Source organism: Dama dama, chromosome X (genome assembly GCF_033118175.1).
Source record: "Dama dama isolate Ldn47 chromosome X, ASM3311817v1, whole genome shotgun sequence".
Taxonomy (NCBI): domain Eukaryota; kingdom Metazoa; phylum Chordata; class Mammalia; order Artiodactyla; family Cervidae; genus Dama; species Dama dama.
Window position 1 is genome coordinate 2419977 of NC_083714.1, and position 23653 is coordinate 2443629.

Below are 23653 nucleotides of genomic sequence, written 5' to 3' on the forward strand. Positions count from 1 at the left end.
TGAGGTGCTTGTGGAAAGTTGGTATTCCTCTTGAGTCGAAGCCAGGGACTAAGCTCTCATCTCGAGTTGATTTGGGGTCCACGGAGCCCTTTCTTGTTGCTCCAGTGACCTCAGGATCCCTCTAGACTTGAGACAGTGATCTTGGGTTTTCTCTGGAGTGCCATCAAGGAAATCAAGGCTCCTTTCAGGCTTGATGTGGAACACGGAATTGCTCTGCACGCAGTGCAGGGGAATAGGGCCTCATCTCGCGGCGAGGGGGAAGTCTCATGGTTTTTCTCGAGTTGCGGCCGGAACCTGTGGTATATTCTCGAGTTACGACGGGGAGGGCCCTTCCAGACACGTGTTTGTTCAGCGACGTCAGGACTCCTGCCTAGGTGCGAGGGACACCTCAGGATTCTCCTCGAGTCTTGGCATGGCATTTGGGACGCGTCTCCACGTGAGGCCCGAAACCAAGCGTCCCTTTCCACGTGCCAAAGGTATCCTGGGACTCCTATCCATTTGCAAGAGGAGTCAGGCATCGTCTCCTTTGGAAGCATTGATCTCCGCGGACCTCTCGAGTTTTCAAAGGATGTGAGGCCTCCGATCGCGTTGAGGCGGAGGACTAGGTCTTTCTCTGTGGTCTACACAGGGGATTCTGACATCCATTCGTATTGGGAGATGCAAGACGAGCCTGCATTCAATTCACTGCAGGGATATCCGGCCTTACTTCAAGTCAGAGCATCTCGGTGTCCATTCCACTTGAGGCCACAAACTCAGGGTCCCTCTCACATACCTGTTGCTGAGAGAAGCCTCCTCTTGAGGTGCTTATGGAAAGTTGGTATTCCTCTTGAGTCGAAGCCAGGGACTAAGCTCTCATCTCGAGTTGATTTGGGTTCCACGGAGGCTTTTCGTGTTGCTCCAGTGACCTCAGGATCCCTCTAGACTTGATACAGTGATCTTGGGTTTTCTCTGGAGTGCCATCAAGTAAATCAAGGCTCCTTTCACGTTTGATGTGGAACACGGAATTGCTCTGCACGCAGTGAAGGGGAATCGGGCCTCATCTCGCGGCGAGGGGGAAGTCTCATGGTTTTTCTCGAGTTGCGGCCGGAACCTGGGGTATATTCTCGAGTTAAGACGGGGAGGGCCCTCCCAGACACGTGTTTGTTCAGCGACGTCAGGACTCCTGCCTAGGTGCGAGGGACACCTCGGGATTCTCCTCGAGTCTTGGCATGGCAATTGGGACGCGTCTCCACGTGAGGCGGGAGACCCAGCGTCCCTTTCCACGTGCCACAGGGATCCTGGGACTCCTATCCATTTTCAAGAGGAGTCAGGCATCGTCTCCTTTGGAAGCATTGATCTCCGCGGACCTCTCGAGTTTTCAAAGGATGTGAGGCCTCCGGTTGCGTTGATTGGGAGGACTAGGTCTTTCTCTGTGGTCTCCACAGGGGATTCAGACATCCCTTTGTTTTGGGAGATGCAAGACGAGCCTGCATTCAATTCACTGCAGGGATATCCGGACTTACTTCGAGTCAGAGCATCTCGGTGTCCATTCCACTTGAGGCCACAAACTCAGGGTCCCTCTCACATACCTGTAGCTGAGAGAAGCCTCCTCTTGAGGTGGTTGTGGAAAGTTGGTATTCCTCTTGAGTCGAAGCCAGGGACTAAGCTCTCATCTCGAGTTGATTTGGGGTCCACGGAGCACTTTCGTGTTGCTCCAGTGACCTCAGGATCCCTCTAGACTTGAGACAGTGATCTTGGGTTTTCTCTGGAGTACCATCAAGGAAATCAAGGCTCCTTTCACGTTTGATGTGGAACATGGAATTGCTCTGCACGCAGTGCAGGGGAATCGGGCCTCAACTCGCGGCGAGGGGGAAGTCTCATGGTTTTTCTCGAGTTGCGGCCGGAACCTGGGATATATTCTCGAGTTACGACGGGGAGGGCGCTTCCATACACGTGTTGGTTCAGCGACGTCAGGACTCCTGCCTAGGTGCGAGGGACACCTCTGGATTCTCCTCGAGTCTTGGCATGGCAATTGGGACGCGTCTCCACGTGAGGCGGGAGACCCAGTGTCCCTTTCCACGTGCCACAGTGATCCTGGGACTCCTATCCATTTTCAAGAGGAGTCAGGCATTGTCTCTTTTGGAAGCATTGATCTCCGCGGACCTCTCGAGTTTTCAAAGGATGTGAGGCCTCCGGTCGCATTGAGGGGGAGGACTAAGTCTTTCTCTGTGGTCTCCACAGGGGATTCAGACATCCCTTTGTCTTGGGAGATTCAAGACGAGCCCGCATTCAATTCACTGCAGGGATATCCGGCCTTACTTCGAGTCAGAGCATCTCGGTGTCCATTCCACTTGAGGCCACAAACTCAGGGTCCCTCTCACATACCTGTTGCTGAGAGAAGCCTCCTCTTGAGGTGCTTATGGAAAGTTGGTATTCCTCTTGAGTGGAAGCCAGGGAATAAGCTCTCATCTCGAGTTGATTTGGGTTCCACGGAGGCTTTTCGTGTTGCTCCAGTGACCTCAGGATCCCTCTAGACTTGAGACAGTGATCTTGGGTTTTCTCTGGAGTGCCATCAAGCAAATCAAACCTCCTTTCACGTTTGATGTGGAACACGGAATTGCTATGCACGCAGTACAGGGGAATCGGGCCTCATCTCGCGGCAAGGGGGATGTCTCATGGTTTTTCTCAAGTTGCGGCCGGAACCTGGGGTATATTCTCGAGTTACGACGGGGAGGGCCCTTCCAGACACGTGTTTGTTCAGCGTCGTCAGGACTCCTGCCTAGGTGCGAGGGACACCTCGGGATTGTCCTCGAGTCTTGGCATGGCAATTGGGACGTGTCTCCACGTGAGGTGGAAGACCCAGGGTTCCTTTCCACGTGCCACAGGGATCCTGGGACTCCTATCCATTTTCAAGAAGAGTCAGGCATCGTCTCCTTTGGAAGCATTGATCTCCGTGGACCTCTCGAGTTTTCAAAGGATGTGAGGCCTCCGGTCGCGATGAGGCGGAGGACTAGGTCTTTCTCTGTCGTCTCCACAGGGGATTCAGACATCCCTTCATCTTGGGAGATGCAAGACGAGCCTGCATTCAATTCACTGCAGGGATATCTGGCCTTACTTCGAGTCAGAGCATCTCGGTGTCCATTCCACTTGAGGCAATAAACTCATGGTCCCTTTCACATACCTGTAGCTGAGAGAAGCCTCCTCTTGAGGTGCTTGTGGAAAGTTGGTATTCCTCTTGAGTCGAACCAGGGACTAAGCTCTCATCTCGAGTTGATTTGGGCTCCACGGAGCCCTTTCGTGTTGCTCCAGTGACCTCAGGATCCCTCTAGACTTGAGCCAGTGATCTTGGGTTTTCTCTGGAGTGCCATCAAGGAAATCAAGGCTCCTTTCACATTTGAGGTGGAACACGGAATTGCTCTGCACGCAGTGCAGGGGAATCTGGCCTCATCTCCGGGCGAGGGGGATGTCTCATGGTTTTTCTCGAGTTGCGGCCGGAACCTGGGGTATATTCTCGAGTTACGATGGGGAGGGCCCTTCCAGACACGTGTTTGTTCAGCGATGTCATGACTCCTGCCTAGGTGCGAGGGACACCTCGGGATTCTCCTCGAGTCTTGGCATGGCAATTGGGACGCGTCTCCACGTGAGGTGGTAGACCCAGGGTCCCTTTCCACGTGCCACAGGGATCCTGGAACTCCTATCCATTTTCAAGAGGAGTCAGGCATCGTCTCCTTTGTAAGCATTGATCTCCGCGGACCTCTCGAGTTCTCAAAGGATGTGAGGCCTCCGTTCGCGATGAAGCGGAGGACTAGGTCTTTCTCTGTGGTCTCCACAGGGGATTCAGACAACCCTTCGTCTTGGGAGATGCAAGACGAACCTGCATTCAATTCACTGCAGGGATATCCAGCCTTAGTTCGAGTCAGAGCATCTCGGTGTCCATTCCACTTGAGGCCACAAACTCAGGGTCCCTCTCACATACCTGTAGCTGAGAGAAGCCTCCTCTTGAAGTCCTTGTGGAAAGTTGGTATTCCTCTTGAGTCGAAGCCAAGGACTAAGCTCTCATCTCGAGTTGACTTGGGCTGCACAGAGCCCTTTCGTGTTGCTCCAGTGACCTCAGGATCCCTCTAGACTTGAGACAGTAATCTTGGGTTTTCTCTGGAGTGCCATCAAGGAAATCAAGGCTCCTTTCACGTTTGATGTGGAACACGCAATTGCTCTGCACTCAGTGCATGGGAATCGGGCCTCATCTCGGGGCGAGGGGGAAGTCTCATGGTTTTTCTCGAGTTGCGGCCCGAACCTGGGGTATATTCTCGAGTTACGACGGGGAGGGCCCTTCCAGACACGTGTTTATTCATCGACTTCAGGACTCCTGCCTAGGTGCGTGGGACACCTCGGGATTCTCCTCGAGTCTTGGCATGGCAATTGGGACGCGTCTCCACGTGAGGCGGGAGACCCAGGGTCCCTTTCCACGTGCCACAGGGATCCTGGGACTACTATCCATTTTCAAGAGGAGTCAGGCATCGTCTCCTTGGAAGCATTGATCTCAGCGGACCTCTCGAGTTTTCAAAGGATGTGCGGCCTCCGTTCGCGTTGAGGCGGAGCACTAGGTCTTTCTCTGTGGTCTCCACAGGGGATTCAGACATCCCTTCGTCTTGGGAGATGCAAGACAAGCCTGCGTTCAACTCACTGCAGGGATATCCGGCCTTATTTCGAGTCAGAGCATCTCGTTGTCCATTCCACTTGAGGCCACAAACTCAGGGTCCCTCTCACATACCTGTAGCTGAGAGAAGCCTCCTCTTGAGGTGCTTGTGGAAACTTGGTATTCCCCTTGAGTCGAAGCCAGGGACTAAGCTCTCATCTCGAGTTGATTTGGGGTCCACGGATCCCTTTTGTGTTGCTCCAATGACCTCAGGATCCCTCTAGACTTGAGACAGTGATCTTGGGTTTTCTCTGGAGTGCCATCAAGGAAATCAAGGCTCCTTTCACGTTTGATGTGGAACACGGAATTGCTCTGCACGCAGTGCAGGTGAATCGGGCCTCATCTCGCGGCGAGGGGGAAGTCTCATGGTTTTTCTCGAGTTGCGGCCAGAACCTGTGGTATATTCTCGAGTTACGACGGGGAGGGCCCTTCCAGACACGTGTTTGTTCAGCGACGTCAGGACTCCTGCCTAGGTGCGAGGGACACCTCGGGATTCTCCTCGAGTCTTGGCATGGCAATTGGGACGCGTCTCCACGTGAGGCGGGAGACCCAGGGTCCCGTTCGACGTGCCACAGGGATCCTGGGACTACTATCCATTTTCAAGAGGAGTCAGGCATCGTCTCTTTTGGAAATATTGATCTCCGTGGACCTCTCGAGTTTTCAAAGAATGTGAGGCCTCCGGTCGCATTGAGGCGGAGGACTAGGTCTTTCTCTGTGGTCTCCACAGGGTATTCAGTCATCCCTTCGTCTTGGGAGATGCAAGACGAGCCTGCATTCAATTCACTGCAGGGATATCCAGCCTTACTTCGAGGCAGAGCATCTCGGTGTCCTTTCCACTTGCGGCCACAAACTCAGGGTCCCTCTCACATACCTGTAGCTGAGAGAAGCCTCCACTTGACGTGCTTGGGGAAAGTTGGTATTCCTCTTGAGACGAAGCTAGGGACTAAGCTCTCATCTCGAGTTGATTTGGGGTCCACAGAGCCTTTTCGTGTTGCTCCAGTGACCTCAGGATCCCTCTAGACTTGAGACAGTGATCTTGGGTTTTCTCTGGAGGGCCATCAAGGAAATCAAGGCTCCTTTCACGTTTGATGTGGAACACGGAATTGCTCTGCACGCAGTGAAGGGGAATCGGGCCTCATCTCGCGGCGAGGGGGATGTCTCATGGTTTTTCTCGAGTTGCGGCCGGAACCTGGGGTATATTCTCGAGTTACGACGGGGAGGGCCCTTCCAGACAAGTGTTTGTTCAGCGACGTCAGGACTCCTGCCTAGGTGCGAGGGACACCTCGGGATTCTCCTCGAGGCTTGGCATGGCAATTTGGACGCGTCTCCACGTGAGGCGGGAGACCCAGCGACCCTTTCCACGTGCCACAGGGATCCTGGGACTCCTATCCATTTTCAGGAGGAGTCAGGCATCGTCTCCTTTGGAAGCATTGATCTCTGCAGACCTCTCGAGTTTTCAAAGGATGTTAGTCCTCCGGACGCGATGAGGCGGAGGACTAGTTCTTTCTCTGTCGACTCCACAGGGGATTCAGACATCAGTTCATCTTGGGAGATGCAAGACGAGGCTGCAATCAATTCACTGCAGGGATATCCGGCCTTACTTCGAGTCAGAGCATCTCGGTGTCCATTCCACTTGAGGCCACAAACTCAGGGTCCCTCTCACATACCTATAGCTGACAGAAGCCTACTCTTGAGTTGCTTGAGGAAAGTTGGTATTCCTCTTGAGTCGAAGCCAGGGACTAAGCTCTCATCTCGAGTTGATTTGGGGTCCTCGGAGCCCTTTCTTGTTGCTCCAGTGACCAAGGGATCCCTCTAGACTTGAGACAGTGATCTTGGGTTTTCTCTGGAGTGCCATCAAGGAAATCAAGGCTCCATTCACGTTTGATGTGGAACACGGAATTGCTCTGCACGCAGTGCAGGGGAATCGGGCCTCATCTCGCGGCGAGGGGGAAGTCTCATGGTTTTTGTCGAGTTGCGGCCGGAACCTGGGGTATATTCTCGAGTTACGACGGGGAGGGCCCTTCTACACAAGTGTTTGTTCAGCGACGTCAGGACTACTGCCTAGGTGCGAGGGACACCTCGGGATTCTCCTCGAGTCTTGGCATGGCAATTGGGACGCGTCTCCACGTGAGGCGGGAGACCCAGGGTCCCTTTCCACGTGCCACAGGGATCCTGGGAATCCTATCCATTTTCAAGAGGAGTCAGGCATCGTCTCCTTTGGAAGCATTGATCTCCGCAGACCTCTCGAGTTTTCAAAGGATGTGAGGCCTCCGGTCGCGTTGGGGCGGAGGACTAGGGCTTTCTCTGTGGTCTCCACAGGGGATTCAGACATCCCTTCGTCTTGGGAGATGCAAGACGAGCCTGCATTCAATTCACTGCAGGGATATCCGGCCTTACTTCGAGTCAGAGCATCTCGGTGTCCATTCCACTTGAGGCCACAAACTCAGGGTCCCTCTCACATACCTGTAGCTGAGAGAAGCCTCCTCTTGAGGTGGTTGTGGAAAGTTGGTATTCCTCTTGAGTCGAATCCAGGGACTAAGCTCTCATCTCGAGTTGATTTGGGGTACACGGATCCCTTTCGTGTTGCTCCAGTGACCTCAGGATCCCTCTAGACTTGAGCCAGTGATCTTGGGTTTTCTCTGGAGTGCCATCAAGGAAATCAAGGCTCCTTTCACATTTGAGGTGGTACACGGAATTTCTCTGCACGCAGTGCAGGGGAATCTGGCCTCATCTCCGGGCGAGGGGGAAATCTCATGGTTTTTCTCGAGTTGCGGCCGGAACCTGGGGTATATTCTCGAGTTACCATGGGGAGGGCCCTTCCAGACACGTGTTTGTTCAGCGATGTCATGACTCCTGCCTAGGTGCGAGGGACACCTCGGGATTCTCCTCGAGTCTTGGCATGGCAATTGGGACGCGTCTCCACGTGAGGTGGTAAACCCAGGGTCCCTTTCCACGTGCCACAGGGATCCTGGAACTCCTATCCATTTTCAAGAGGAGTCAGGCATCGTCTCCTTTGGAAGCATTGATCTCCGCGGACCTCTCGAGTTCTCAAAGGATGTGAGGCCTCCGTTCGAGATGAAGCGGAGGACTAGGTCTTTCTCTGTGGTCTCCACAGGGGATTCAGACAACCCTTCGTCTTGGGAGATGCAAGACGAACCTGCATTCAATTCACTGCAGGGATATCCAGCCTTAGTTCGAGTCAGAGCATCTCGGTGTCCATTCCACTTGAGGCCACAAACTCAGGGTCCCTCTCACATACCTGTAGCTGAGAGAAGCCTCCTCTTGAGGTGCTTGTGGAAAGTTGGTATTCCTCTTGAGTCGACGCCAAGGACTAAGCTCTCATCTCGAATTGACTTGGGCTGCACAGAGCCCTTTCGTGTTGCTCCAGAGATTTCAGGATCCCTCTAGACTTGAGACAGTGATCTTGGGTTTTCTCTGGAGTGCCATCAAGGAAATCAAGGCTCCTTTCACGTTTGATGTGGAACACGCAATTGCTATGCACGCAGTGCATGGGAATCGGGCCTCATCTCGGGGCGAGGGGGAAGTCTCATGGTTTTTATCGAGTTGCGGCCCGAACCTGGGGTATATTCTCGAGTTACGACGGGGAGGGCCCTTCCAGACACGTGTTTGTTCAGCGACTTCAGGACTCCTGCCTAGGTGCAAGGGACACCTCGGGATTCTCCTCGAGTCTTGGCATGGCAATTGGGACGCGTCTCCACGTGAGGCGGGAGACCCAGGGTCCCTTTCCACGTGCCACAGGGATCCTGGGACTCCTATCCATTTTCAAGAGGAGTCAGGCATCGTCTCCTTTGGAAGCATTGATCTCAGTGGACCTCTCGAGTTTTCAAAGGATGTGAGGCCTCCGGTCGCGAGGAGGCGGAGAACTAGGTCTTTCTCTGTGGTCTCCACAGGGGATTCAGACATCCCTTCGTCTTGGGAGATGCAAGACGAGCCTGCATTCAATTCACTTCAGGGATATCCGGCCTTGCTTCAAGTCAGAGCATCTCGGTGTCCATTCCACTTGAGGCCACAAACTCAGGGTCCCTCTCACATACCTGTAGCTGAGAGAAGCCTCCTCTTGAGGTGCTTGTGGAAACTTGGTATTCCCCTTGAGTCGAAGCCAGGGACTAAGCTCTCATCTCGAGTTGATTTGGGGTCCACGGATCCCTTTTGTGTTGCTCCAATGACCTCAGGATCCCTCTAGACTTGAGACAGTGATCTTGGGTTTTCTCTGGAGTGCCATCAAGGAAATCAAGGCTCCTTTCACGTTTGATGTGGAACACGGAATTGCTCTGCACGCAGTGCAGGTGAATCGGGCCTCATCTCGCGGCGAGGGGGAAGTCTCATGGTTTTTCTCGAGTTGCGGCCAGAACCTGGGGTATATTCTCGAGTTACGACGGGGAGGGCCCTTCCAGACACGTGTTTGTTCAGCGACGTCAGGACTCCTGCCTAGGTGCGAGGGACACCTCGGGATTCTCCTCGAGTCTTGGCATGGCAATTGGGACGCATCTCCACGTGAGGCGGGAGACCCAGGGTCCCTTTCGACGTGCCACAGGGATCCAGGGACTACTATCCATTTTCAAGAGGAGTCAGGCATCGTCTCTTTTGGAAATATTGATCTCCATGGACCTCTCGAGTTTTCAAAGGATGTGAGGCCTCCGGTCGCATTGAGGCGGAGGACTAGGTCTTTCTCTGTGGTCTCCACAGGGTATTCAGTCATCCCTTCGTCTTGGGAGATGCAAGACGAGCCTGCATTCAATTCACTGCAGGGATATCCAGCCTTACTTCGAGGCAGAGCATCTCGGTGTCCTTTCCACTTGAGGCCACAAACTCAGGGTCTTTCTCACATACCTGTAGCTGAGAGAAGCCTCCACTTGACGTGCTTGGGGAAAGTTGGTATTCCTCTTGAGACGAAGCTAGGGACTAAGCTCTCATCTCGAGTTGATTTGGGGTCCACAGAGCCTTTTCGTGTTGCTCCAGTGACCTCAGGATCCCTCTAGACTTGAGACAGTGATCTTGGGTTTTCTCTGGAGGGCCATCAAGGAAATCAAGGCTCCTTTCACGTTTGATGTGGAACACGGAATTGCTCTGCATGCAGTGCCGGGGAATCGGGCCTCATCTCGCGGCGAGGGGGAAGTCTCATGGTTTTTCTCGAGTTGCGGCCGGAACCAGTGGTATATTCTCGAGTTACGACGGGGAGGGCCCTTCCAGACACGTGTTTGTTCAGCGACGTCAGGACTCCTGCCTAGGTGCGAGGGACACCTCGGGATTCTCCTCGAGTCTTGGCATGGCAATTGGGACGCGTCTCCACGTGAGGCGGGAGACCCAGTGTCCCTTTTCACGTGCCACAGGGATCCTGGGACTCCTATCCATTTTCAAGAGGAGTCACGCATTGTCTCCTTTGGAAGCATTGATCTCCGCGGACCTCTCGAGTTTTCAAAGGATGTGAAGCCTCCGGTCGCGATGAGGCGGAGGACTAGGTCTTTCTCTGTGGTCTCCACAGGGGATTCAGACATCCCTTCGTCTTGGGAGATGCAAGACGAGCCTGCATTCAATTCACTGCAGGGATATCCGGCCTTACTTCGAGTCAGAGCATCTCGGTGTCCATTCTACTAGAGGCCACAAACTCAGGGTCCCTCTCACATACCTGTAGCTGAGAGAAGCCTCCTCTTGAGGTGCTTGTGGAAAGTTGTTATTCCTCTGGACTCGAAGCCAGGGACTAAGCTCTCATCTCGAGTTGATTTGGGGTCCACGGATCCCATTCGTGTTGCTCCAATGACCTCAGGATGCCTCTAGACATGAGACAGTGATCTTGGGTTTTCTCTGGAGTGCCATCAAGGAAATCAAGGCTCCTTTCACGTTTGCTGTGGAACACGGAATTGCTCTGCACGCAGTGCAGCGGAATCGGGCCTCATCTCGTGGCGAGGGGGAAGTCTCATGGTTTTTCTCGAGTTGCGGCCAGAACCTGGGGTATATTCTCGAGTTACGACGGGGAGGGCCCTTCCATACACGTGTTTGTTCAGCGACGTCAGGACTCCTGCCTAGGTGCGAGGGACACCTCGGGATTCTCCTCGAGTCTTGGCATGGCAATTGTGACGCGTCTCCAGGTGAGGCGGGAGACCCAGGGTCCCTTTCCACGTGCCACAGGGATCCTTGGACTCGTATCCATTTTCAAGAGGAGTCAGGCATCGTCTCCTTTGGAAGCATTGATCTCCGCAGACCTCTCGAGTTTTCAAAGATGTGAGGCCTCCGGTCGCGATGAGGCGGAGGACTAGGTCTTTCTCTGTCGTCTCCACAGGGGATTCAGACATCCCTTCATCTTGGGAGATGCAAGACGAGCCTGCATTCAATTCACTGCAGGGATATCTGGCCTTACTTCGAGTCAGAGCATCTCGGTGTCCATTCCACTTGAGGCAATAAACTCATGGTCCCTTTCACATACCTGTAGCTGAGAGAAGCCTCCTCTTGAGGTGCTTGTGGAAAGTTGGTATTCCTCTTGAGTCGAACCAGGGACTAAGCTCTCATCTCGAGTTGATTTGGGCTCCACGGAGCCCTTTCGTGTTGCTCCAGTGACCTCAGGATCCCTCTAGACTTGAGCCAGTGATCTTGGGTTTTCTCTGGAGTGCCATCAAGGAAATCAAGGCTCCTTTCACATTTGAGGTGGAACACGGAATTGCTCTGCACGCAGTGCAGGGGAATCTGGCCTCATCTCCGGGCGAGGGGGAAGTCTCATGGTTTTTCTCGAGTTGCGGCCGGAACCTGGGGTATATTCTCGAGTTACGATGGGGAGGGCGCTTCCAGACACGTGTTTGTTCAGCGATGTCATGACTCCTGCCTAGGTGCGAGGGACACCTCGGGATTCTCCTCGAGTCTTGGCATGGCAATTGGGACGCGTCTCCACGTGAGGTGGTAGACCCAGGGTCCCTTTCCACGTGCCACAGGGATCCTGGAACTCCTATCCATTTTCAAGAGGAGTCAGGCATCGTCTCCTTTGTAAGCATTGATCTCCGCGGACCTCTCGAGTTCTCAAAGGATGTGAGGCCTCCGTTCGCGATGAAGCGGAGGACTAGGTCTTTCTCTGTGGTCTCCACAGGGGATTCAGACAACCCTTCGTCTTGGGAGATGCAAGACGAACCTGCATTCAATTCACTACAGGGATATCCAGCCTTAGTTCGAGTCAGAGCATCTCGGTGTCCATTCCACTTGAGGCCACAAACTCAGGGTCCCTCTCACATACCTGTAGCTGAGAGAAGCCTCCTCTTGAGGTGCTTGTGGAAAGTTGGTGTTCCTCTTGAGTCGAAGCCAAGGACTAAGCTCTCATCTCGAGTTGACTTGGGCTGCACAGAGCCCTTTCGTGTTGCTCCAGAGATTTCAGGATCCCTCTAGACTTGAGACAGTGATCTTGGGTTTTCTCTGGAGTGCCATCAAGGAAATCAAGGCTCCTTTCACGTTTGATGTGGAACACGCAATTGCTATGCACGCAGTGCATGGGAATCGGGCCTCATCTCTGGGCGAGGGGGAAGTCTCATGGTTTTTCTCGAGTTGCGGCCCGAACCTGGGGTATATTCTCGAGTTACGACGGGGAGGGCCCTTCCAGACACGTGTTTGTTCAGCGACTTCAGGACTCCTGCCTAGGTGCAAGGGACACGTCGGGATTCTCCTCGAGTCTTGGCATGGCAATTGGGACGCGTCTCCACGTGAGGCGGGAGACCCAGGGTCCCTTTCCACGTGCCACAGGGATCCTGGGACTCCTATCCATTTTCAAGAGGAGTCAGGCATCGTCTCCTTTGGAAGCATTGATCTCAGCGGACCTCTCGAGTTTTCAAAGGATGTGAGGCCTCCGGTCGCGAGGAGGCGGAGAACTAGGTCTTTCTCTGTGGTCTCCACAGGGGATTCAGACATCCCTTCGTCTTGGGAGATGCAAGACGAGCATGCATTCAATTCACTTCAGGGATATCCGGCCTTACTTCAAGTCAGAGCATCTCGGTGTCCATTCCACTTGAGGCCACAAACTCATGGTCCCTCTCACATACCTGTAGCTGAGAGAAGCCTCCTCTTGAAGTCCTTGTGGAAAGTTGGTATTCCTCTTGAGTCGAAGCCAGGGACTAAGCTCTCATCTCGAGTTGATTTGGGGTCCACGGAGCCCTTTCGTGTTGCTCCAGTGACCTCAGGATCCCTCTAGACTTGAGACAGTGATCTTGGGTTTTCTCTGGAGTGCCATCAAGGAAATCAAAGCTCCTTTCACGTTTGATGTGGAACACGCAATTGCTCTGCACGCAGTGCATGGGAATCGGGCCTCATCTCGGGGCGAGGGGGAAGTCTCATGGTTTTTCTCGAGTTGCGGCCCGAACCTGGGGTATATTCTCGAGTTACGACGGGGAGGGCCCTTCCAGACACGTGTTTGTTCATCGACTTCAGGACTCCTGCCTAGCTGCGTGGGACACCTCGGGATTCTCCTCGAGTCTTGGCATGGCAATTGGGACGCGTCTCCACGTGAGGCGGGAGACCCAGGGTCCCTTTCCACGTGCCACAGGGATCCTGGGACTACTATCCATTTTCAAGAGGAGTCAGGCATTGTCTCCTTTGGAAGCATTGATCTCAGCGGACCTCTCGAATTTTCAAAGGATGTGCGGCCTCCGTTCGCGTTGAGGCGGAGCACTAGGTCTTTCTCTGTGGTCTCCACAGGGGATTCAGACATCCCTTCGTCTTGGGAGATGCAAGACAAGCCTGCGTTCAACTCACTTCAGGGATATCCGGCCTTATTTCGAGTCAGAGCATCTCGTTGTCCATTCCACTTGAGGCCACAAACTCAGGGTCCCTCTCACATACCTGTAGCTGAGAGAAGCCTCCTCTTGAGGTGCTTGTGGAAAGTTGGTATTCCTCTTGAGTCGAAGCCAGGGACTAAGCTCTCATCTCGAGTTGATTTGGGGTCCACGGAGCCCTTTCTTGTTGCTCCAGTGACCTCAGGATCCCTCTAGACTTGATACAGTGATCTTGGGTTTTCTCTGGAGTGCCATCAAGGAAATCAAGGCTCCTTTCACGTTTGATGTGGAACACGGAATTGCTCTGCACGCAGTGCAGGGGAATCTGGCCTCATCTCGCGGCGATAGGGAAGTCTCATGGTTTTTCTCGAGTTGCGGCCGGAACCTGGGGTATATTCTCGAGTTACGATGGGGAGGGCGCTTCCAGACACGTGTTTGTTCATCGACGTCAGGACTCCTGCCTAGGTGCGAGGGACACATCGGGATTCTCCTCGAGTCTTAGCATGGCAATTGAGACGCGTCTCCACGTGAGGCGGGAGACCCAGGGTCCCTTTCCACGTGCCACAGGGATCCTGGGGCTCCTATCCATTTTCAAGAGGAGTCAGGCATCGTCTCCTTTGGAAGCATTGATCTCCGCAGACCTCTCGAATTTTCAAAGGATGTGAGGCCTCCGGTCGCGTTGAGGCGGAGGACTAGGTCTTTCTCTGTCGTCTCCACAGGGGATTCAGTCATCCCTTCGTCTTGGGAGATGCAAGACGAGCCTGCATTCAATTCACTGCAGGGATATCCGGCCTTACTTCAAGTCAGAGCATCACGGTGTCCATTCCACTTGAGGCCACAAACTCATGGTCCCTCTCACATACCTGTAGCTGAGAGAAGCCTCCTCTTGAAGTCCTTGTGGAAAGTTGGTATTCCTCTTGAGTCGAAGCCAGGGACTAAGCTCTCATCTCGAGTTGATTTGAGGTCCACGGAGCCCTTTTGTGTTGCTCCAGTGACTTCAGGATCCCTCTAGATTTGAGACACTGATCTTGGGTTTTCTCTGGAGTGCCATCAAGGAAATCAAGGCTCCTTTCACGTTTGATGTGGAACACACAATTGCTCTGCACGCAGTGCATGGGAGTCGGGCCTCATCTCGGGGCGAGGGGCAAGTCTCATGGTTTTTCTCGAGTTGCGGCCAGAACCTGGGGTATATTCTCGAGTGACGACGGGGAGGGCCCTTCCAGACACGTGTTTGTTCAGCGACGTCAGGACTCCTGCCTAGGTGCGAGGGACACCTCGGGATTCTCCTTGAGTCTTGGCATGGCAATTGGGACGCGTCTCCACGTGAGGCGGGAGACCCAGTGTCCCTTTCCAAGTGCCACAGGGATCCTGGGACTCCTATCCATTTTCAAGAGGAGTCAGGCATCGTTTCCTTGGGAGGCATTGATCTCCGCAGACCTCTCGAGTTTTCAAAAGATGTGAGGCTTCCGGTCGAGATGAGGCGGTGAACTAGGTCTTTCTCTGTGGTCTGCACAGGTGAATCAGAACTCCCTTCGTCTTGGCAGATGCAAGACGAGCCTGCATTCAATTCACTGCAGGGATATCCGGCCTTACTTCGAGTCAGAGCATCTCGGTGTCCATTCCACTTGAGGCCTCAAACTCAGGGTCCCTCTCACATACCTTTAGCTGAGAGAAGCCTCCTCTTGAGGTGCTTGTGGAAAGTTGGTATTCCTCTTTAGTTGAAGCCAGGGTCTAAGCTCTCATCTCGAGTTGATTTGGGGTCCACGGAGCCCTTTCATGTTACTCCAGTGACCTCAGGATCCCTCTAGACTTGAAATAGTGATCTTGGGTTTTCTGAAGATCTGAAATGTTGTGAAAAACATGAAGAGCCTAAAAGGTGTGAAAAATATGAAAAGCTTCAAAAGGTGTGAAATACATAGGGGCATGAAACGGTCTGAAAAACAGAAGGAGCATGAAGCTGTGTTGAAAAACATGAAGAGCCTGAAAAGATGTGAAAAATATGAATAGCTTCAAAAGGTGTCAAAAATATGAGGAGAATGAAACGGTCTGAAAAATAGGTGGAGCATGAAGCAGTGTTTAAAAACATGAAGAGCCTGAAAAGGTGTGAAAAATATGAAGAGCTTCAAAAGGTGTGAAATATATGAGGAGGATGGAACCGTCTGAAAAATAGGAGGAGCATGAAGTGTTGTTCAAATATATGAAGAGCCTGAAAAGGTGTGAAAAATATGAAGAGCTTCAAAAGGTGTCAAAGATATTAGGAGCATGAAACGGTCTGAAAAAAAGGAGGAGCAGGAAACCGTGTTCAAAAACATGAAGAGCCTGAAAAGGTGTGAAAAATATGAAGAGCTTCAAAAGGTGTTAAAAATAGGAGGAGCATGAAGCGGTGTTCAAAAACATGAAGAGCCTAAAAATGTGTGTAAAATATGAAGAGCTTCAAAACGTGTCAAAAATATGAGAAGCATGAAACGGTCTGAAAAATAGGTGGATCAGAAGCGGTGTTGAAAAACATGAAGAGCGTGAAAAAGTATGAAAAATATGAAGAGGTTCAAAAGGTGTGAAAAATATGAAGAGCTTAAAATGGTGTCAAAAATGAGATGAGCATGAAACGGTCTGAAAAATAGGAGGAGCATTAAACGGTGTTCAAAAACATGAAGAGCCTGAAATGCTGTGAAAAATATGAAGAGCTTCAAAAGCTGTCAAAAATAGGAGGAGCATGAAACGGTCTGAAAAATAGGAGGAGCATGAAGCGGTGTAAAAAACATGAAGACCCTGAAAAGGTGTAAAAAATATGAAGAGCTTCAAAAGGTGTCAAAAATATGAGGATCATGAAACGGTCTGAAAAATAGGAGGAGCATGAAGCTGTGTTGAAAAACATGAAGAGCCTGAAATGGTGTGACAAATATGAAGCGCTTCAAAAGGTGTCAAATATATGAGGAGCATGAAACGGTCTGAAAAATAGGAGGAGCATGAAGTGGTGTTGAAGAACATGAAGAGCCTGAAAAGGTGTGAAAAATATGAAGCGCTTCAAAAGATGTCAAAATTATGAGGAGCATGAAACAGTCTGAAAAATAGGAGGAGCATGAATTGGTTTCGAAAACATGAAGATCCTGAAAACATGTGAAATATATGAAGCGCTTCAAAAGGTGTGAAATACATGAGGAGCATGAAACAGTCTAAAAAATAGGAGGAGCATGAAGCAGTGTTCAAAAACATGAAGAACCTGAAAAGGTGTGAAAAATATGAAGAGCTTCAAAAGGTGTGAAAATTATGAGGAGCATGAAACGGTCTGAAAAATACGAGGAGCATGAAGCGGTGTTGAAAAACATGAAGAGCCTGAAAAGGTGGGTAAAATATGAAGAGCTTTAAAAGTTGTAAAAAATATGAGGAGCATGAAACGGTCTGAAAAATAGGAGGAGCATTAAACGGTGTTCAAAAACATGAAGAGCCTGAAATGGTGTGAAAAATATGAAGAGCTTCAAAAGGTGTCAAAAATATGAGGAGCATGAAACGGTGTGAAAAATAGGAGGACCACAAGTGGTGTTCAAAAACATGAAGAGCCTGAAAACGTGTGAAATATATGAAGAGATTCAAAAGGTGTCAAAAATATGAGGAGCATGTATCGGTCTGAAAAATATGAGGAGCATGAAGCGGTGTTGAAAAACATGAAGAGCCTGAAAAAGTGTGAAAAATATGAAGAGCTTCAAAAGTTGTCAAAAATATGACGAGCATGATTCAGTTTGAACAATAGGGGGAGCATGAAGTGGTGTTGAAAATCATGAAGAACCTGAAAAGTTGTGAAAAATATGAAGAGCTTTAATAGGTGTCAAAAATATGAGGAGCATGAAACGGTGTGAAAAATAGGACGACCAAAAGTGGTGTTCAAAAACATGAAGAGCCTGAAAACGTGTGAAAAATATGAAGAGCTTCAAAAGGTGTCAAAAATATGAGGATCATGAAACGGTCTGAAAAATAGGAGGAGCATGAAGCGGTGTTGAAAAACATGAAGAGTCTGAAAGGTGTTAAAATTATGAAGAGCTTCAAAAGATTTCAAAAATATGAGGATCATGAAAATTTCTGAAGAATAGGAGGAGCATGAAGCTGTGTTGAAAAACATGAAGAGCCTGAAATGGTGTGAAAAATATGAAGAGCTTCAAAAGGTGTCAAAAATATGAGGAGCATGAAACGGTGTGAAAAATAGGAGGACCACAAGTGGTGTTCAAAAACATGAAGAGCCTGAAAACGTGTGAAATATATGAAGAGCTTCAAAAGGTGTCAAAAATATGAGGAGCATGAAACGGTGTGAAAAATAGGAGGACCACAAGTGGTGTTCAAAAACATGAAGAGCCTGAAAACGTGTGAAATATATGAAGAGATTCAAAAGGTGTCAAAAATATGAGGAGCATGTATCGGTCTGAAAAATATGAGGAGCATGAAGCGGTGTTGAAAAACATGAAGAGCCTGAAAAAGTGTGAAAAATATGAAGAGCTTCAAAAGTTGTCAAAAATATGACGAGCATGATTCAGTTTGAACAATAGGGGGAGCATGAAGTGGTGTTGAAAAACATGAAGAGCCTGAAAACGTGAGAAATATATTAGGAGCTTGAAAAGGTGTCAAAAATATGAGGAGCATGAAACGATCTGAAAAATAGGAGGTGCATGAAGTGGTGGTGAAAAACATGAAGAGCCTGAAAAGGTGTGAAAAATACGAAGAGCTTGAAAAGGTGTCAAAAATATGAGGAGCATGAAACGGTCGCAAAAATAGGAGGAGCATGAAGCGGTGTTGAAAAACATGAAGAGCCTGAAAACGTGTGAAAAATATGAAGAGCTTCAAAAGGTGTGAAAAATATGGAGAGCTTCAAAAGGTGTCAAAAATTAGATGAGCATGAAACTGTCTGTAAATAGGAGGAGCAAGAAGTGGTATTGAAAAACATGAAGAGCCTGAAAAGGTGTGAAAAATATGAAGAGCTTCAAAAGGTGTGAAAAATACGAATAGCTTCAAAAGGTGTCAAAAATATGAGGAGCATGAAATGGACGGAAAAATAGGAGGAGCATGAAGCGGTGTTGAAAAACATGAAGAGCCAGAAAACGTGTGAAAAATATGAAGAGCTTCAAAAGGTGTCAAAAATGAGATGAGCATGAAACTGTCTGGAAAATAGGAGGAGCATGAAACGGTGTTCAAAAACATGAAGAGCCTGAAAAGGTGTGAAAAATATGAAGAGCTTCAAAAAATGTCAAAGATATGAGGAGCATGAAACGGTCTGAAAAATAGGAGAATCATGCAGTGGTGTTGAAAACTATAAACAGCCTTAAAAAGTGTGAAAAATATGAAGAGCTTCAAAAGGTGTCAAAAATATGAGGAGCATGAAACGGTCTGAAAAATAGGAGCAACATGAAACGATGTTCAAAAACATGAAGACATTGAAAATGTGGGAAAAATATGAAGAGCTTCAAAAGGTGTGAAAAATATGAAGAGCTGCAAAAGGTGTCAAAAATATGAGGAGCATGAAACCGTCTGAAAAATAGGAGGAGCATGAAGCGGTGTTCAAAAACATGAAGAGCATGAAAAGGTGTGAAAAATGTGAAGAGCTTCAAAAGGTGTGAAATACATGAGGAGCATGAAATGGGCTGAAAAATAGGAGAAGCATGAAGTGGTGTGGAAAAACATGAAGAGCCTGAAAAGTTGTGAAAAATATGAAGAGCTTCAAAAGGTGTGAAATACATGAGGAGCATGAAATTCTCTGAAAAATAAGAGGAGCATGAAGCGGTGTTCAAAAACTTGAAGAGCCTGAAAATTTGTGCAAAATATGAAAAGCTTCAAAAGGTGTCAAAAATGAGATGAGCATGAAAATGTGTTAAAAATAGGAGGATCATGAAACGGTGTTGAAAAACATGGAGAGCCTGAAAAGGTGTGAAAAATATGAAGAGCTTCAAAAGGTGTCAAAAATGAGATGAGCATGAAACGGTCTGAAAATAAGATGAGCATGAAGTGGTGTTCAAAAACATGAAGAGCCTGAAAAGGTGTGAAAAATATGAAGAGCTTCAAAAAGTGTCAATAATATGAGGAGCATGAAACGGTCTGAAAAATAGGAGGAGCATGAAGCGGTGTTCAAAAACATGAAGAGCCTGAAAAGGTGTGAAAAATATGAAGAGCTTCAAAAAGTGTCAATAATATGAGGAGCATGAAACGGTCTGAAAAATAGGAGGAGCATGAAGCGGTGTTTAAAAACATGAAGAGCCTGAAAAGGTGTGAAAAATATGAAGAGCTACAAAATGTGTCAAAAATATGAGGAGCATGAAACGGTCTGAAAAATAGGAGGAGCATGAAGCGCTGTTGAAAAACATGAAGAGCCTGAAAAGGTGTGAAAAATATGAAGAGCTTCAAAAGATGTGAAATACATGAGGAGCATTAAACGGGCTGAAAAATAGGAAAAGCATGAAGTGGTGTGGAAAAACATGAAAGCCTGAAAAGGTGTGAAAAATATGAAGAGCTTCAAAAGGTGTCAATAATATGAGGAGCATGAAACGGTCTGAAAAATAGGAGGAGCATGAAGCGATGTTCAAAAACATGAAGAGCCTGAAAAGGTGTGAAAAATATGAAGAGCTTCAAAATGTGTGAAATACATGAGGAGCATTAAACGGTCTGAAAAATAGGAGGAGGATGAAGCGATGTTCAAAAACATGAAGAGCCTGAAAAGTTCTGAAAAATATGAAGAGCTTCAAAATGTGTGAAAAATATGAGGTGCATGAAAAGGTCTGAAAAATAGGAGGAGCATGAAGCGGTGTTGAAATACATGAGGAGCCTGAAATGGTGTGAAATATATGAAGAGATTCAAAATGTGTGAAAAATATGAGGAGCATGATACGGTTTGAAAAATAGGAGGAGCATGAAGCGGTGTTCCAAAGCAAGAAGAGCCTGAAAACGTGTGAAAAACATGAAGAGCCTGAAAAGGTGTGCAAAATATGAAGAACTTCAAAAGGTGTCAAAAATATGAGGAGCATGAAACGGTCTGAAAAATAGGAGGAGCATGAAGCGGTGTTGAAAAACAAGAAGAGCCTGAAAAGGTGTGAAAAATATGAAGAGTTTCAAAAGGTGTCAAAAATATGAGGAGCATGAAACGTTGTGAAAAAGGAGTAGCATGAAACGGTTTTGAAAACATGAAGAGCCTGAAAACGTGTGAAAAATATGAAGAGCTACAAAAGGTGTCAAAAATGAGATGAGCATGAAACGGTCTGAAAGATAGGAGGAGTGAGAAGTGGTGTTCAAAAACATGAAGAGCGTGAAAAGGTGTGAAAAATATGAAGAGCTTCAAAAGGTGTGAAAACCATGAACAGCCTGAAAACGTGTGAAAAATATGAAGAGCTTCAAAAGGTGTGAAAAATATGAAGAGCTTCAAAAGGTGTCAAAATCGATGAGCAGGAAACGGTCTGAAAAATAGGAGGAGCATGAAGTGGTGTTAAAAACATGAAGAGCCTGAAAAGGTGTGAAATATATGAAGAGCTTCAAAATGTGCCAAAAATATGAGGAGAATGAAACGGTGTGAAAATAGGAGGAGCATTAAGTGTTGTTGAAAAACATGAAGAGCCGGAAAAGGTGTGAAAAATATGAAGAGCTTCAAAAGGTGTCAAAATTATGAGGAGCATGAAACGGTCTGAAAAAAAGGAGGAGCATGAAGCGGTGGTCCAAAACATGAAGAGCCTGAAACACTGTGAAAAATATGAAGAGCTTCAAAATGTGTCAAAAATATGAGGAGGATGAAAAGGTCTGAAAAATAGGAGGAGAATGAAGCGGTGTTTAAAAACATGAAGAGCCTGAAAAGGTGTGAAAAATATGAAGAGCTTAAAAACGAGTCAAAAATATGAGTAGGATAAAACCGTATGAAAAATAGCAGGAGCATGAAACGGTGTTGAAAAACATGAAGAGCATGAAAAGGTGTGAAATATATGAAGAGCTAGAAAAGGTGTTAAAATTATGAGAAGCATGAAACGGTCTGAAAAATACGAGGAGCATGAAGCGGTGTTGAAAAACATGAAGAGCCTGAAAAGGTGTGAAAAATATGAAGAGCATCAAAAGGTGTCAAAAATATGAGGAGCATGAAACTGTTTGAAAAATAGGAGGAGCATGAAGCGGTGTTCAAAAACATGAAGAGCCTGAAAAGGAGTGCAAAATATGAAGAGCTTCAAAAGGTGTGAAAATTATGAGGATCAGGAAGCGGTCTGAAAAATAGGAGGAGCATGAAGCGGTTTACAAAAACATGAAGAGCCTGAAAAGGTGTCAAAAATATGAAGAGCTTCAAAAGGTGTCAAAATATTAGGAGCATGAAACAGCCTGAAAAATAGGATGAGCATGAAACGGTTTTGAAAAAGATGAAGAGCATGAAAATGTGTGAAAAATATGAAGAGCTTAAAAGGTGTCAAAAATATGAGAAGCATGAAACGACTGAAAAATAGGAGGAGCATGAAGCGGTGTTGAAAAACATGAAGAGCCTGAAAAGGTTTGAAATATATGAAGAGATTAAAAAGTGTTAAAAATATGAGGAGCATGAAACGGTCTGAAATATAGGAGGAGCATGAAGCGGTGTTGAAAAAAATTAAGAGCCTGAAAAGGTGTCAAAATTATGAAGAGCTTCAAAAGGTCTCAAAAATTTGAGGAGCATGAAACGGTCTGAAAAATAGAAGGCTCATTAAACGGTGTTGAAAAATATGAAATGCCTGAAAAAGTGTGAAAAATATGAAGAGCTTCAAAAGGTGTCAATAATATGAGGTGCATGAAACAGTCTGAAAATTAGGAGGAGCATGAAACGGTGTTGAAAAACATGAAGAGCCTGAAAAAGTGTGAAAAATATGAAGAGCTTCAAAACGTGTCAAACATATGAGGAGCATGAAATGGTCTGAAAAATAGGAGCACCATGAAGCAGTGTTGAAAAACATGAAGAGCCTGAAAAGGTGTGAGAAATATGAAGAGCTTCAAATGGTGTCAAAAATATGCGGAGCATGAAACGGTCTGAAAAATAGTAGGAGCATGAAGCGGTGTTGAAAAACATGAAGAGCCTGAAAAGATGTGAAAAATATAAAGAGCTTCAAAAGGTGTCAAAAATATGTGGAGCATGAAACGGTCTGAAAAATAGGAGGAGCATGAAGCGGTGTTCAAAAACATGAAGAGCCTGAAAAGGTGTGAAAAATATGAAGAGCTTCAAAAGGTGTGAAAAATATGAGGTGCATGAAACGGTCTGAAAAATAGGAGGAGCATGAAGCTGTGTTGAAAAACATGAAGAGCCTGAAAAGGTGTGAAAAATATGAAGAGCTTCAAAAGGTGTTAAAAATATGAGGTGGATGAAACGGTCTGAACAATAGGAGGAACATGAAACTATCTGAAAAATAGAGGAGCAAAAAGCGGTGTTAAACAACATGAAGAGCCTGAAAAGGTGTGAAGTATCTGAAGAGCTTCAAAAGGTGTCAAATATATGAGGAGCATAAAACAGTCTGAAAAATAGGAGGAGCATGAAGCGGTGTTCAAAACATGAAACCCTGAAAAGGTGTGAAAAATATGAAAAGCTTCAAAAGGTTTCAAAAATATGAGGAGCATGAATCGGTCTGACAAATAGGAGGAGCATGAAGCGGTGTTCAAAAACATGAAGAGCCTGAAAAGGTGTGAAAAATATGAAGAGCTTCAAGGGTGTTAAAATTAGGAGGAGCATAAAACGGTCTGAAAAATAGGAGGAGCATGAAGCGGTGTTGAAAAACATGAAGAGCCTGAAAAGGTGTGAAAAATATGAAGAGCTTCAAAAGGTTTCAAAAATATGAGGTGCATGAAACATTCTGAAAAATAGCAGGGGCATGAAGCAGACGTCAAAAATATGAAGATCCTGAAAAGGTGTGAAAAATATGAAGAGCTTCAAAAAGTGTGAAATACATGAGGAGCATGAAACGGTCTGAAAAATAGGAGGAGCATGAAGTGGTGTTCAAAAACATGAAGAGCCTGAAAAGGTGTGAAAAATATGAAGAGCTTCAAATGGTGTCAAAAATATGAGGAGCCTGAAACAGTCTGAAAAATAGGAGGAGCATGAAGCGGTGTTCAAAAAAAATGAAGAGCCTGAAAACTTGTGAAAAATATGAAGAGCTTCACAAGGTGTGAAAAATATGAACAGCTTCAAAAGGTGTCAAAAATGAGATGAGCATGAAGCAATCTGAAAAATAGGAGGAGCATGAAGTGGTGATGA